The 13,083-nt window shown below is 44.7% G+C and overlaps 1 protein-coding gene across 8 annotated transcripts in view; it reads left to right on the forward strand.

Moving 5' to 3' along the window:
* Positions 1 to 13,083, forward strand: part of BIRC6 (baculoviral IAP repeat containing 6) — a 4,524,268-nt gene that overhangs the window by 1,981,316 nt on the left and 2,529,869 nt on the right. The window lies entirely within an intron of this gene.

Below are 13,083 nucleotides of genomic sequence, written 5' to 3' on the forward strand. Positions count from 1 at the left end.
TTAACTCTTGTCCGCAGTATCTTATGAAATGTTATGGGTGTGGCTGCTCTTCAGTGTGGAGAAGCATAGGTCTCTGACCTAATTGTTGATCGTGGTAGAAGTACTACGTGTGGTGGCATTTTTAATGTGAAATAGCCTTTTGTTTTGCCATTAGTTCTGAGTTTGTGGGATGTTTTTGCAAGAAATTGGATACTTTTCTGGGAAAAATTGGGTTGCTATTAATTTTTTCTCTCTGAAATTCACAGGACTGCATGTCATCAAGTAATACCAAATACTGCACAGCTCCACTGGGGTTTGTCTTGTATAAATAGTGTAGTAACAATAATAAAATACTTTAAGATGAGGCTCAACAATTAGTAGCTAAGACAGGAAGAAATGAGTTAAAAATAATGATCTATAATAAATTAACAGGAAAATCTCCAGAAACACTGTATTCCTGTGGAAGTTGGGAGGGAAGAAAGTGGTACGAATCTGGAAGGTTTTGTTTAATGATGGTTTAAAAAGTGGTGAGTGGGACGTAGTAGCTTCTTTGAAGAACAGTGTAGTGTGCATTACCCATTTGGGGTAAAGACCCTTTAGACCCAACTTTATATAGACCCATTTCAATTTTAAACCATAATTATAAAGTGTTTTTCTATACTAGCTAAGAGAATAGCACACATTTTGTGAAAATTGATATATGTAGATCATTGTGATTTTGTGGAGGGGGAACCAAACATTTGATAACATTAACAGAATAATAATGATCTGTTGGAAGCAGAGTATAAGAAAACACCACTTTTGCTGGTGTGTCTTGATGCAGTGAAACATGCATTAGAGTCAGCTGGGATTTTATGAGGAGAAAAGTACAGTTTTGTACCTACCATAAATGTAGATGTTCGAGTGTTCACCCTGCTGCAGTCATCACACTTGGGTTATCCTGCCGTCAGGCTGTCCCGCAGTCGGCCCGAATTCCAAAGTCTTGGTCCGGCGTCGGTTGCTGTCGCTTCTTCCCTGACGTCAGTGCGCCAGAGGTATACAAGAGGCATCCGACGCCATTTTCTTCAGTTTTTCTTGCCTCAGATGTCAGGTGCCCCCAATAGGTAGGCAATATACATATATATGTATATATATATATATGCATATAGCTATATAAAAATAAAACAAAACCCTTAGGCACAAGCAAATACACCACAGAGGTAGTATAGGATAGAGTGGTAGAGATAAGTTCAGCTAGTTCAGAGGGGATGGAGGGAGGGTAACCTGGACTGCAGCAGGGTGAACACTCGAACATCTACATTTATGGTAGGTACAAAACTGTACTATGTTCATCGTGTTACCCTGCTGCAGTCATCACACTTGGGTTGACTCCCAAAGCTAAGGATGGGAGGTGGAGTCAGACAGGGTTAGAAGAAGCTAGTAAGCCCTGCAAAACTGCAGTGGCAAAACCAGCTCTAGTCTTAGAGTATAGAGGTAAGTGATAGTGTTTGGTGAAGGTGTGCACTGAACTCCAAGTAGCAGCTTCCAGAATATCCTTGGTTGGCACTCCCCTGAGAAAGCCTGCTAATGTCGCTGTAGCCCTGGTGGAGTGGGACCTAATGTTAGCAGGTACTGGATGTCCTTCAAGGATGCATTTGCAGTCCTAACAAATGGGTTGTCCTGCCTCAGGCAGCCCCTTGGTCGGCCGGATTCCAAAGTCTGTGTCTGGCCTCGGCTGATGTCGCACTTCACCCGACGTCACTGCTGCTGTCAATTGGGTATAAAGGCATCAGCCGACGCCATTTTCCTCAGTCTTTCTTGCCGCGCGGTGCCCGAAGCAGAAGCTGTTCGCAAGTGCCGGTCGGTCAGATCCAGAGATTTCTACTACCGAAGACTTCTAAAAAGCTAAGTACCCCGTTGGGGACTCTTTCTTGCCTCAGCCGATGTCAGAAAAAGTAAATAATTGTTTAACTTGTGGGAAACAAATACCTCATAAGGATTTCCACTCTTACTGCCTTCCTTGCTTAGGCCCAGACCACGACGTAGCAGCTTGTCTAGCCTGTGCTTCCTTCAACCGACGGACACTTAGACGTCGGTCGGAGTTTGCGGAGGAGTTTTTTTGGTCCCACTTTTGCTTACAAAATGCCGTCGGAGACTCCGACTTCACAATTAGCTAAAAAGCGTAAGGAAAAGGACCGACACTCGCGGTCCGCGGTTTCGGCCGAAACCACGGTTAAGCCAACCACGAGTGTCTCGGTTTCGGCTGAAACCGAGTCCTTGGTTCTTCCTTCGGCCGAAAACATTCCTCTTGCAGCCGAGGCCTCACACAGCATGGCTGAATCTGCTACTGAAATTTCTCCTGCTGTAGCAGGCACCCAGGATTTATCAGATACTATTCCTTTAGACATATCTACTCCTGCACGTGGAGCTGCTAGGCCCCCTGCATCCATGTCTATCAAGGCTTTCTCTAGGGCTAAAGCAGCTAAATCTGCTAAGGCCTTGCCTTCTAAAACCCCCTCACACAGGCCTAGCTCTAGTTCCCAAATGCTTAGCCTGGCAGAGGATCTCATTTCTTTGATCAGGGGAACCCAACCTCACCCTGACAGGGCCTCTCATCCCCCTCCTGAGAAGAGGCCTAGAGCAGAGCCCCCTGAACCAGTTTCTACGGATTATTCTTCTGATGATTCAGAAAACTCAAATCCTCCAGAAGGCCCTTATTCTCCATATGAGGATTCTGATGCATAAGACTCCATTCCTTCTGCCTCTCCTCCTGAAGAATTTTCTTTTGGGGAAACCTTGCATGCTATGAGGGAACAATTTCAATGGCAGGGCCAGGATTTTTCAGATTCTAGGAAACGACTCAGGACCTTTTTGCATTTACCACAGCATAGGCCTTTAGCCATTCCTGCAGTACTAACAGTTGTGGATGATGCATTCAATGATGCTTGTGCTGCCCCTGACTCTCTTCCTCCGGCCCCTGCTAAGCCCGACAGATACTACAGGGTCCCGGACACACATTATCACCTGCATAAGGCTCCTATTGCAGACCCTGAAACTATTTCTCAAGGCCCCAAAGCTGTAGCAACTGCAAAAACCCCCTCCCCTCTGATAGAGAATCTAGAGCATTAGAGAGATGGGGTAAAAAAGTTTATACTTCTGCTACTCTTTCGGCTAGGGCTTTAAACTGTCAATTCCACATGATTCAGTATCAGGAATTTTTGTTAGATCAGCTAAATTAAAAACTATCCTCTCCTGAACCTATAGACCGTAAGTCCCTTCAGGATTTGGTACATAACACTCAGCAGGTCAGTAATCATTCCTTAAAATCCGGCTATGATGCACTGGAGGCTTCCTTTAGATCAGCTATGACTGGTACAGTGATCAGAAGGCATGCATGGTTAAAAGAGCAATCCTTACCGGACCATGTAAAGTCAAAGCTCCTAGATGCTCCTATGGAGAAACTCAGTTTGTTTGGCTCCCCTGCACAGCAAGTGTTAAAGAAGGTGGAGGAAAAAGCAAAATCTGTCCAAACCGTCAAGGACTTCTTACAGGTCCAGCCTCCTAGGTTTAGTAGAAATTGGCCTTCGAAGAATTGGTCCTTTCCAGACACCAGAGCACAGAGAGGCAGAAATAGGCGCTCAAGAGGCAGAGGTCAATCCAGAGGTGCCTACAGGGGACGTCAGTGGCAACCAAACAACCAGAGAAGTGCTGCCGCAGATCCAGCTACTGCCACTTCCACAGGACAGTCACAGTGACTTGGCTCTGATACCGCCTACCAGGGAACAACTGGAAGCACCCTTAGGCGGAAAGCTAGCCTTATTTTCAGTAAACTGGCATTACATTACAGGAGACAAATGGATTTTACAGACAATAGACAAAGGTTACAGGTTTCACTTCCATACTCTACCAAGGAAGAGAGGAATGCCAAACCTACCACCAAACCAAAAGACAAACGCTCTAGGACAAATCAACCACTTACTAAGGATGAGAGCTATAGAAAAGGTACCGGCTATGGAACAAGGACAAGGATTTTATTCCAGACTTTTCCTGGTGCCAAGAAAAGAAAACCAATGGAGGCCTATTCTCGACCTGTCCGCTCTCAACACATATCTCATTGTTCCAAAATTCAAAATGCTGACCCTACAGCACCTTCTTCCCATGCTGGGCAAGGAGGCTTGGCTGGTGACTCTAGATCTCGAGGAGGCATACCTGCACGTCCCTATTCGACCAGATTGCAGAAGATACCTCAGATTTCTTGCAGGATCAGAGCATTATCAATTCTCAGCATTGCCCTTTGGCTTATCTGCTGCACCCAGAGTATTCACGAAATGCCTGGCATCAGTAATTGCTCATTGCAGGCTTCAGGGAATTCAAATTTATCCATACCTGGACGACTGCCTGATACAAGCGGACAACAAGATCAAATTAACAAAAGATTTACAAAAGGTTATTCACCTACTGCAGGCCTTGGGATACACAGTCAACATAAAAAAGTCAAGGCTGGTACCATCCCAAAGGATTACATTCTTGGGTGCAAAACTGGACACATCAAATCAAATGGCATTTCTTACAGCAGAAAAGCAAAAACAACTACCTCTCTATTTCAAGGCACTAACAACGCAGAACCAGCTTACAGCAAGGAAAATCCTGCAAGCCCTGGGCTACATGGCATCCTACATAATATTGATCCCACATGCCAGACTGCATATGAGAAAGTTGCAATGGTACCTAAGGAATTTATGGTCTCAGCACAAGCACAGCCTAGAAACCCAGATTCCAATAATTCCATGCCTGAAGCAAGAATTCCTGTGGTGGGCTCAGGCCTGTCAGTTGAACAAAGGACTGCCTTTCCACAGCCCTCACCCAAGCCAGACTATCACAACGGACGCCTCAGACCTCGGTTGGGGGGCACACATGGCAGACAAGTGTATACAAGGCCTATGGGCACAGGACCAGCTGAACCTACACATAAATCAAAAAGAGATGCTGGCAGTGAAACAGGCAATTCAGACATTCAGACCGTTTCTTCAACAGGGTCATTTGCTGATAAGGACAGACAACACCACAGTTATGTGGTATATCAACAAGCAGGGAGGCACACATTCATATCCTCTATGCCGGATGGCAATGGACCTGTGGAATGTAGCCCTGAACCTCAACATTCAGCTCCAGGCCTTATTTGTGCCAGGAAAAGAAAATATATTAGCAGACACATTAAGCAGAACTACCACGGATGCCCACGAATGGATGCTGCATCCGGACATCTTCAAAACCATTACAGAGAAATGGGGGCTACCAGAAATAGACCTGTTCGCATCCCCAGACAACCACCAATTGAGAAAATTCTGCACAAGGACATACCACCCACTTGCTTGGAAGGTGGACTCCCTATCCTTCAGTTGGAAAACCCTAACAGCATATGCATTCCCACCTCTACCTTTGATGCACAAAGTGCTACTGAAGATCAAAGATGATCACCCAAGGATCATACTGATAGCTCCAGACTGGCCGAGGCAGCATTGGTACCCGCTTCTGAGAAGTATGTCGCGGACACAGGCATGGCCTCTACCCCTAGTTCCTCTGCTGCTAACACAGAACAACTTCAAGATCCTGCATCCAAACGTGAAAACACTGCAGCTAGCTGCTTGGAATCTAACATGAAACGTAATAACCCAGATTTATCTCAGAGGGTTAAAGACATTATCCTGGAGGCTCGCAGACCCTCCACAAGGAAGACTTATTCAGCAAAATGGAAAAGATACCTCATTTGGAGTGCAGCAAAAGGAGAATATGTATCATTGGCAAACATAGCTAACATCCTGGAATATTTAGCAGAACTTTTCCACAATGGCCTGTCTTACTCCTCCATCAAAATACATGCATCAGCAATTTCAGCAGAATACAACATGGACCCTCCAGTCTTCTCTCATCCTCTACTCAGGCAGTTTTTGAGAGGAATTAAAAATGTAAAGCCTCCAAGGAAGCCACCTCTGCCTACATGGGACCTGAACTTTGTGCTGGAAAAGTTAACACTTCCACCTTTTGAACCAGCAGCAACAGCAGAATTACAGTTCTTATCTTGGAAAACTGTTTTCCTGCTTGCAATCACTTCAGCAAGAAGGGTTTCTGAATTACAGGCATTAATGGCAGTACAGCCCTTCCTTATCTTCCATCAGGATAGAGTGTCCTTGAGAACTAACCCTACTTTTATGCCAAAGGTGGTCTCCAGGGTATCATTGAACCAAGCAATCCACCTACCAACATTCTTCCCCAACCCACAGAACAGGGGGGAAAGACTACTGCACACCTTGGATGTGCACAGGCAATTGCGCTACTACCTGGACAGAACCAAGAACAATAGAAAAACTGACCAGCTTCTGGTAGCATATGCACCAGGAATGGAAGGAAAAGCAATTTCAAAACAGACAATCTCAAAATGGATAGGAAATTGCATTAGATTTTGTTACTCCTTTCATGGGAAGACAACTCCAGAAAACATCAGACCTCACTCCACAAGGGCTACAGCCACTACTACAGCTTTCTTACGAGGAGTGGCTACCAAAGACATTTTAGAGGCTGCTGCTTGGAGCTCCGTGCATACATTTGCCAAGCATTATAATCTGCCTTTATACTCCAGATCCCGAGCAGGTTTTGCCACTGCTGTTTTGCAAGGGATCTTAACTACACCATAATCTTCTTAGTGCCTCCTCCCCCAGTTTGGCTATGGTATTCTACCCATTTGTTAGGACTGCAGATGCATCCTTGAAGGACATAGTACAGTTTTGTACCTACCATAAATGTAGATGTCCGAGAGGAATGCATCTGCAGTCAGGATTACCCACCCACCTTCCCCTCTGTGGTACTCCTAGGGTATTTGCCCATCTTGTAGCTAGCTGGGGGAAATCTATTATGGTGTATTTGTTTGTATATATGTACATACATGTTTATTTTTGTTTGCTCTCTACTGTTTGGAATCATTTGCATTTATCCAAATTTAGCCTTCCTAGAGGGCACCTGGCATCTGGGGCAAGAAACACTGAGGAAAATGGCGTTGGCTGATGCCTTTATACCCAATTGACAGCAGCAGTGACGTCGGGTGAAGTGCGACATCAGCCGAGGCCAGACCCAGACTTTGGAATCCGGCCGACCGAGGGGCTGCCTGAGGCAGGACAACCCATTTGTTAGGACTGCAGATGCATTCCTCTCGGACATCTACATTTATGGTAGGTACAAAACTGTACTTTTCCCATGATGTATGTAGCAAAAACGTATGCAATGCCCTATCCATTTTGAAATGGTCTGTTTTGAGATAGCTTTTCCTTGTGATCCTGTAGCATAGGCTACAAAAAGCTGGTCAGTTTTTCTGAAAGCCTTAGTTTTATCCGAGTAGTAACGTAATTGCCTGTGAATGTCCAAAGAGTGCAGGAGTCTTTCTCCTTTGTTCTGGGGATTTGGGAAGAAGGTGGGCAAGTGAATGATTTGGTTTAGGGCCACACTGGATACCACCTTTGGCATAAAGGAAGGATTCGTTCGTAGAGAGACTCTGTCTTGATGAAAAATGATGAAAGGTTCCACTGCCATTAGTGCCTGTAGCTCTGAAACTCTTCTAGCTGAGGTTATTGCTAGTAGTAGGGTAGTTTTCCATGAAAGAAATTTTAAGTCAGCTGAAAAAGCTGGTTCAAAGGGCGGCAGTGTAAGCTTTTCCAGAACAAAGTTGAGATCCCAAGTAGGTGTTGGAGCTCTGCTTGGCGGTCTTAAGTTCTTAGCCCCTCTGAGGAACTGTCTTAGAAGTGGATGTGAGAATAAAGGAGGATCCGTGCTGTAATGAGCTGAAATTGCTGAGGTGTGGATCTTAATAGATGAAAAGGAAAGTCCTTTGTGTAACATCTCAGTTAAATATTGTAGAATCTGAGGGATGTTTGGATCAAGGGGGTTTAGGCCTTTAGCCTGGTTCCAGGCGCAAAATCTTTTCCATTTGTCTGAATAGGTTTTCCTGGTGCTGGGTCTCCTGGCCTTCAGAATGACATCCATAACAGCTTTGGATAAAGGTGTTGGCTGGTTGTTTAGGCAATTTGCCATGCAGCCAGGTTTAAAGTCTTGAGCTGGCTGTGTAGAATCTGATGGTGTCGCTGGGTGAGCAGGTGAGGAATTTGTGGCAAAATCCATGGTGGGCCGTGGGCCATGTTCCTTAAAACTGGGTACCAATGGTGGCGTGGCCAGTCTGGTGCAATGAGTATTATTTGTGGCCTCTCTATTCTGACTTTCAGCAGTACCTTTGCTAGAAGAGGTAGTGGAGGGAAGGCATACACTGTTAATGTTTTCCAACTGAATGAGAGGGCGTCCACTTTCCAAGCTAGTGGATGGAAGGTCCTTGTGCAAAATTTTTGAAGTTGGTGGTTATGGGGGCTTGTAAACAGATCTATGTCTGGGCGTCCCCATTTTTGAGCTATCATTGCAAATACTTGTGGATATAGTTTCCATTCGTGTGGATCCATGATGTTTCTGCTGAGGTCGTCTGCCAATGTGTTTTTCTTTCCTGGCAGGAATTGTGCTTGTAATTGAACCTGGTAAGACAGTGCAGTGTTCCACAAGGTCATTGCTTGCCTGCATAGAGGGTAGGAATGTGTGCCCCCTTGCTTGTTTATGTACCACATTACTGTGGTACTGTCCGTCTTTATTATTAGTTGTCCTGGGTGTAGAAGGTCCTTGAAAGCTGTTAGGGCATTCTGTACTGCTAGCATTTCTTTTTGATTGATATACAGATGCCTCTGATCTGTAGTCCATTTGCCCTGAATGCACTGCCCTGCCATGTGTGCTCCCCAGGCATAGTCCGATGCATCGGTTGTCATAGTTTGCCTGGCTGTGGGTAAGGTGAAAGGCTGACCCTTGTTGAGGTGACATGCCTGTGCCCACCATAGAAATTCCTGTTGAAGGCAGGGAATGAGTGATATCATTGTTTCCAAGCTGTGGCTGTGCTGAGTCCATACACTTTTCAGGTACCATTGTAATTTCCTCATATGCAGTTTAGCAAATGGTATTAGTAGTATGCAAGATGCCATGAATCCCAAGGCCTGCAGAATTTTTCTTGCAGGGAGTTGGGTCTTTGTTGCCATTATTTTGAAATATTGGAACAGCTGTCGTTGCTTGTCTGGCATGAGATAAGCCATCTGGGCCGTTGTATTCAAGCTAGCACCCAGGAATATTATGTTTTGTGAGGGCACTAGTTTTGATTTCTTTTCGTTTACTGTGTACCCTAGGCAACTTAGAAAGTGTTTGACAAATGCCAGATGCTTTAAAAGAATGTCTTTGCTTTCTTCTTGAATAAGGCAGTCGTCCAGGTATGGGTATATTTGAATTCCTCTTTGTCTGCAGTATGCAATTACTGGTGCCAGGCATTTTGTGAAGACCCTGGGTGCAGTAGATAAGCCAAAGGGCAGTGCAGAGAATTGATAATGTGTTGAACCTGCAATGAAGCGGAGGTATCTTCTGCAATTTTGTCTGATAGGGACATGCAGGTATGCCTCCTTGAGGTCCAAAGTGACTAGCCAAGCATTCTTGCCCAGCATGGGAAGAAGCTGCTGTAGTGTTAGCATCTTGAATTTTGGTACTTGCAGATAAGTGTTCAGAATTGAAAGATCCAGAATGGGTCTCCATGCTTCGTCCTTTCATGGGACTAGGAAGAGTCTTGAGTAAAAACCTTGTCCTTGCTCCTGTGTAGGCACCTGTTGAATGGCTCTCATGTTCATGAGAGCTGTAATTTGTTTTTGTGCCTCTGCCCATTGATTTGGTGGCAGGTTTGGCATTCCTTTGATCCTTGGTAAGGTATGAAGGTGGAATCTGTATCCTTGAGAGACAATGTTTAGAACCCATTTGTCTTTTGTGATGATGTGCCAGTTGTCTGCAAAAAATGCTAGTTTTCCTCCCAAGGGAGTTGCCAGGAGAGATTTGCTTGGTAGTTTGAGGATAGAGTCATTGAGTTTGTCTTCTGCTAGCTTGGGGCCTGTCTTCTCCTCCTTTCCGGGTGGCAGAACCCCATTGGCGAGGTTTGTAAGGGCCCTGTGACTGACCTCTGCCCCTTGGGCGTCTGTATTTGCCCCTCTGTGATCTGTCTGAAGCTGGAAAGGACCAGTTTTTTGTTGGCCAATTTCTGCTGAAACGAGGGGGTTGTACCTGCAAAACATCCTTGACCGTTTGCATAGACTTTGCCTTATCCTCCATTTTCTTTAAATCCTCTTCTGCTTTGACACCAAATAATACATCCTGCTGTAAAGGTGCATCCAATAATTTTGCTTTAACATGGTCAGGGAGGGTTTGTTCTTTTAACCAAGCATGTCTACGTATGACAGAGCCAGTAACAGCTGCTCTACAAGAAGCTTCCAATTAATCAAATCCGCATTGTAAAGTATGTTTGCCAACCTGTTCAGTTGCATGCAACATATCCTGCATTTCCTTGAATTCAGGCAGTTCTGAATGTGTGCTCATTTTTTGTTTTAACTGAGACATTAGCAATTGTTGCTATTTCAACATGTGAAACTGGCAATTTAATGCTCTCATAGCCAGAGTAGCTGAGGTGTATATTTTCTTTCCCCATCTATCTAGGGCTCTGGAATCCCTTTCAGAGGGCACAGGATTTTTAGCCATAGAAGCTTTTGCTCCCTTAGGACCCTGGGAAATTGTTTCTGGGTCAGCTACAGGGCTTTTATAAAGGAATTTGTGTGGTTCAGGTACTCTGTAGTATCTGTCTGGTTTGGCTGGAGTAGGAGGAAGAGAGTCTGGATTTAAACTAGACTCCAAGTAAGCATCATCCACAATATCTAGAACAGGAGGGATAGCAAGAGGTCTGTGCTGGGGTAGTAAAAGGAACTCTCGCAGCCTTTTCTTAGAATCTGAGTAATCCTGGCCTTCCCAGTCGAAATGTTCCCTCATGGTATGTAATGTTTCCCCAAAGGAGTAGTCTTCAGGGGGGAGATGCTGAGGTAATAGAGTCTTCAGCATCAGAATCTTCATAAGGTGGAAAAGTGTAATCCTGTTCCTCAGAAGAATCTGAGGAGAGAGAACCTGGTCAGAGGATGCATAATCCTCCTCTTGTCTTGGTTTTTTAACAGGAGGGGGATGGGAACCCCTGATAAGGGTAATCAAATCTTCAGCCATCTTAAGCATCTTAAAGGAGTTTTAAGTTTAGCATAAGATTTAATGGTGAGTGTAGTCGGTCTGAAGACACCTTCTGTAACCAAAGGTGTTTCCGTTGCACCAGTGTCTAGTTCTGCTCCGGTGTCGGTAGATGGCTGCGTCGGCCTAGTAGACTCAGCATGGGAATCTGCAGCTGTCTGGGGTTCCAGCTCTGCGGTCGTCAGGGGCTGCGTAGACGCCTCACTGAAAACTGGAGAACCGGTGACAGGCCCAGCTGAGGCCTCGGTGTCTGGCTTATTCCTAGGCTGCCTGTCCTTATCCTTGCGTTTTTTATGAATGGCAGTCGTCGGCTGCTCCGACGGCATGATATAATTAAATTTCCTACCAAAGTAATGCCGTGCAAAGTCAAAACGGCGTTTGATAGTTTGTTTATTAAACCTAGAGCAATACCGACAACCTGTGATGTCGTGGTCTGGGCCTAGGCAAGGAATACAATAGGAATGGAAGTTCTTATGAGGTATTTGATTCCCACAAGAAATGCAATTGTTAACTTTTTCTGACATCGGACTGAGGCTAGAAAATGTTCCCCAATGGGGTACTTAGCTTTATTGAAGACTTCGGACTGAAATTCAAATCGAAAATCTCAGGTGTCGGCCGACTGGCACTTGCGAACTGCTTCTACTTCGGGCACCACGTGGCAAGAAAGACTGGAGAAAATGGCGTCAGATCCCTCTTCTATACCCCTGGCGCACTGACGTCAGGAAAGAAGTGACAGCAACCGACGCTGGACCAAGACTTTGGAATTCGGGCCGACTGCGGGACCGCCTGACGGCAGGATAACCCAAGTGTGATGACTGCAGCAGGGTAACATGATGAACATCTCTTAAGTACTTTATTATTGTTACTACACTACTTATACAAAACCTTCTCCAGAGGAGTGTTGCAGTGTTTGGTATTCCTAATAAAATACTGCTAATTAGGAGGCTATGCAAAATTTTGGAAGCAAGAATTAAGGCAGAAGGGTGGTTCTTGATAAGCTGCATTTGAACAGATGAGCCTGGCATAGTTGTTAATTTCCCCTTTGTTTGCTTTATATTTGGAGCCATTGGTAAAGAAAATAAGAGACTCTCAAATTCAGGAATGCCAGTGGTATGACAATGAAGAAAATTGTTTTTCTTTGCAGTTGATGTTATTTTGTATTTGCTAAATCGAGAAAAATTACATTTTGTTCATAGGTATGTACCATGCTAATAACCACCAAGGGCTTTATAAGTTTAGCTGTACAGTTCAGCCCAGGTGTGTCCCTATTTACTTATGCACATTTATTAGGAGGAGGTATGTTAGTTAGGAAGCGTCTAGAGTTTTTTGTTTTTTTTGGGGGGGTTATGTTAGTTTGAGCATTACTGTCTGCCTCTGCCTGTATGTATTTGAGACATGGGACCAGACCTGGGGTGAATTTCCAGTTTCCCATCCATTGGTCAAGATTACACTTAAATATAGTTGGGATGGACTCTGCTTCACTTATATGCAAGCATGTTCCAGCACATGGGGATCTTGTGAGATGCATATCTGTCTCACCAACATTTCTTGTTTATGTTGCAATCAAAATTTAAATCCTTAGATCAAGTGCTTTTAATTTTCATTTTGCTGATGTGCAAAAGGTCCATCAGAGCTGAATATGAGGATACATTGTATGGCAGGCATAGATTGCCTCTCAGTGACCTGTAGGAAATAGAGTATGGAGATAGGGCTTTAAGGCAGTCAGTATAGGACAATGTGTTTGTACTCTGGATTCTCCTGGTAAGGAGCATTTGTGGGCATTCCAACTGTTGCATATGTTTGGTCAGATAACATGCCAAAAGGGGCATTATACTCAGTAGTGGGACTGATAATGGCTGAATAAAATGCTACTGTGACTTCCTTGGACCTGGATGCCATGCCCTTACTTGTAAGTTGGGTGACATAGGATGATTTTCTTACTACCTTGACCACATG

The sequence above is a fragment of the Protopterus annectens genome, chromosome 1.part2 (assembly GCF_019279795.1).
Source record: "Protopterus annectens isolate FY-2018-M chromosome 1.part2, PAN1.0, whole genome shotgun sequence".
Lineage (NCBI taxonomy): Eukaryota > Metazoa > Chordata > Ceratodontiformes > Protopteridae > Protopterus > Protopterus annectens.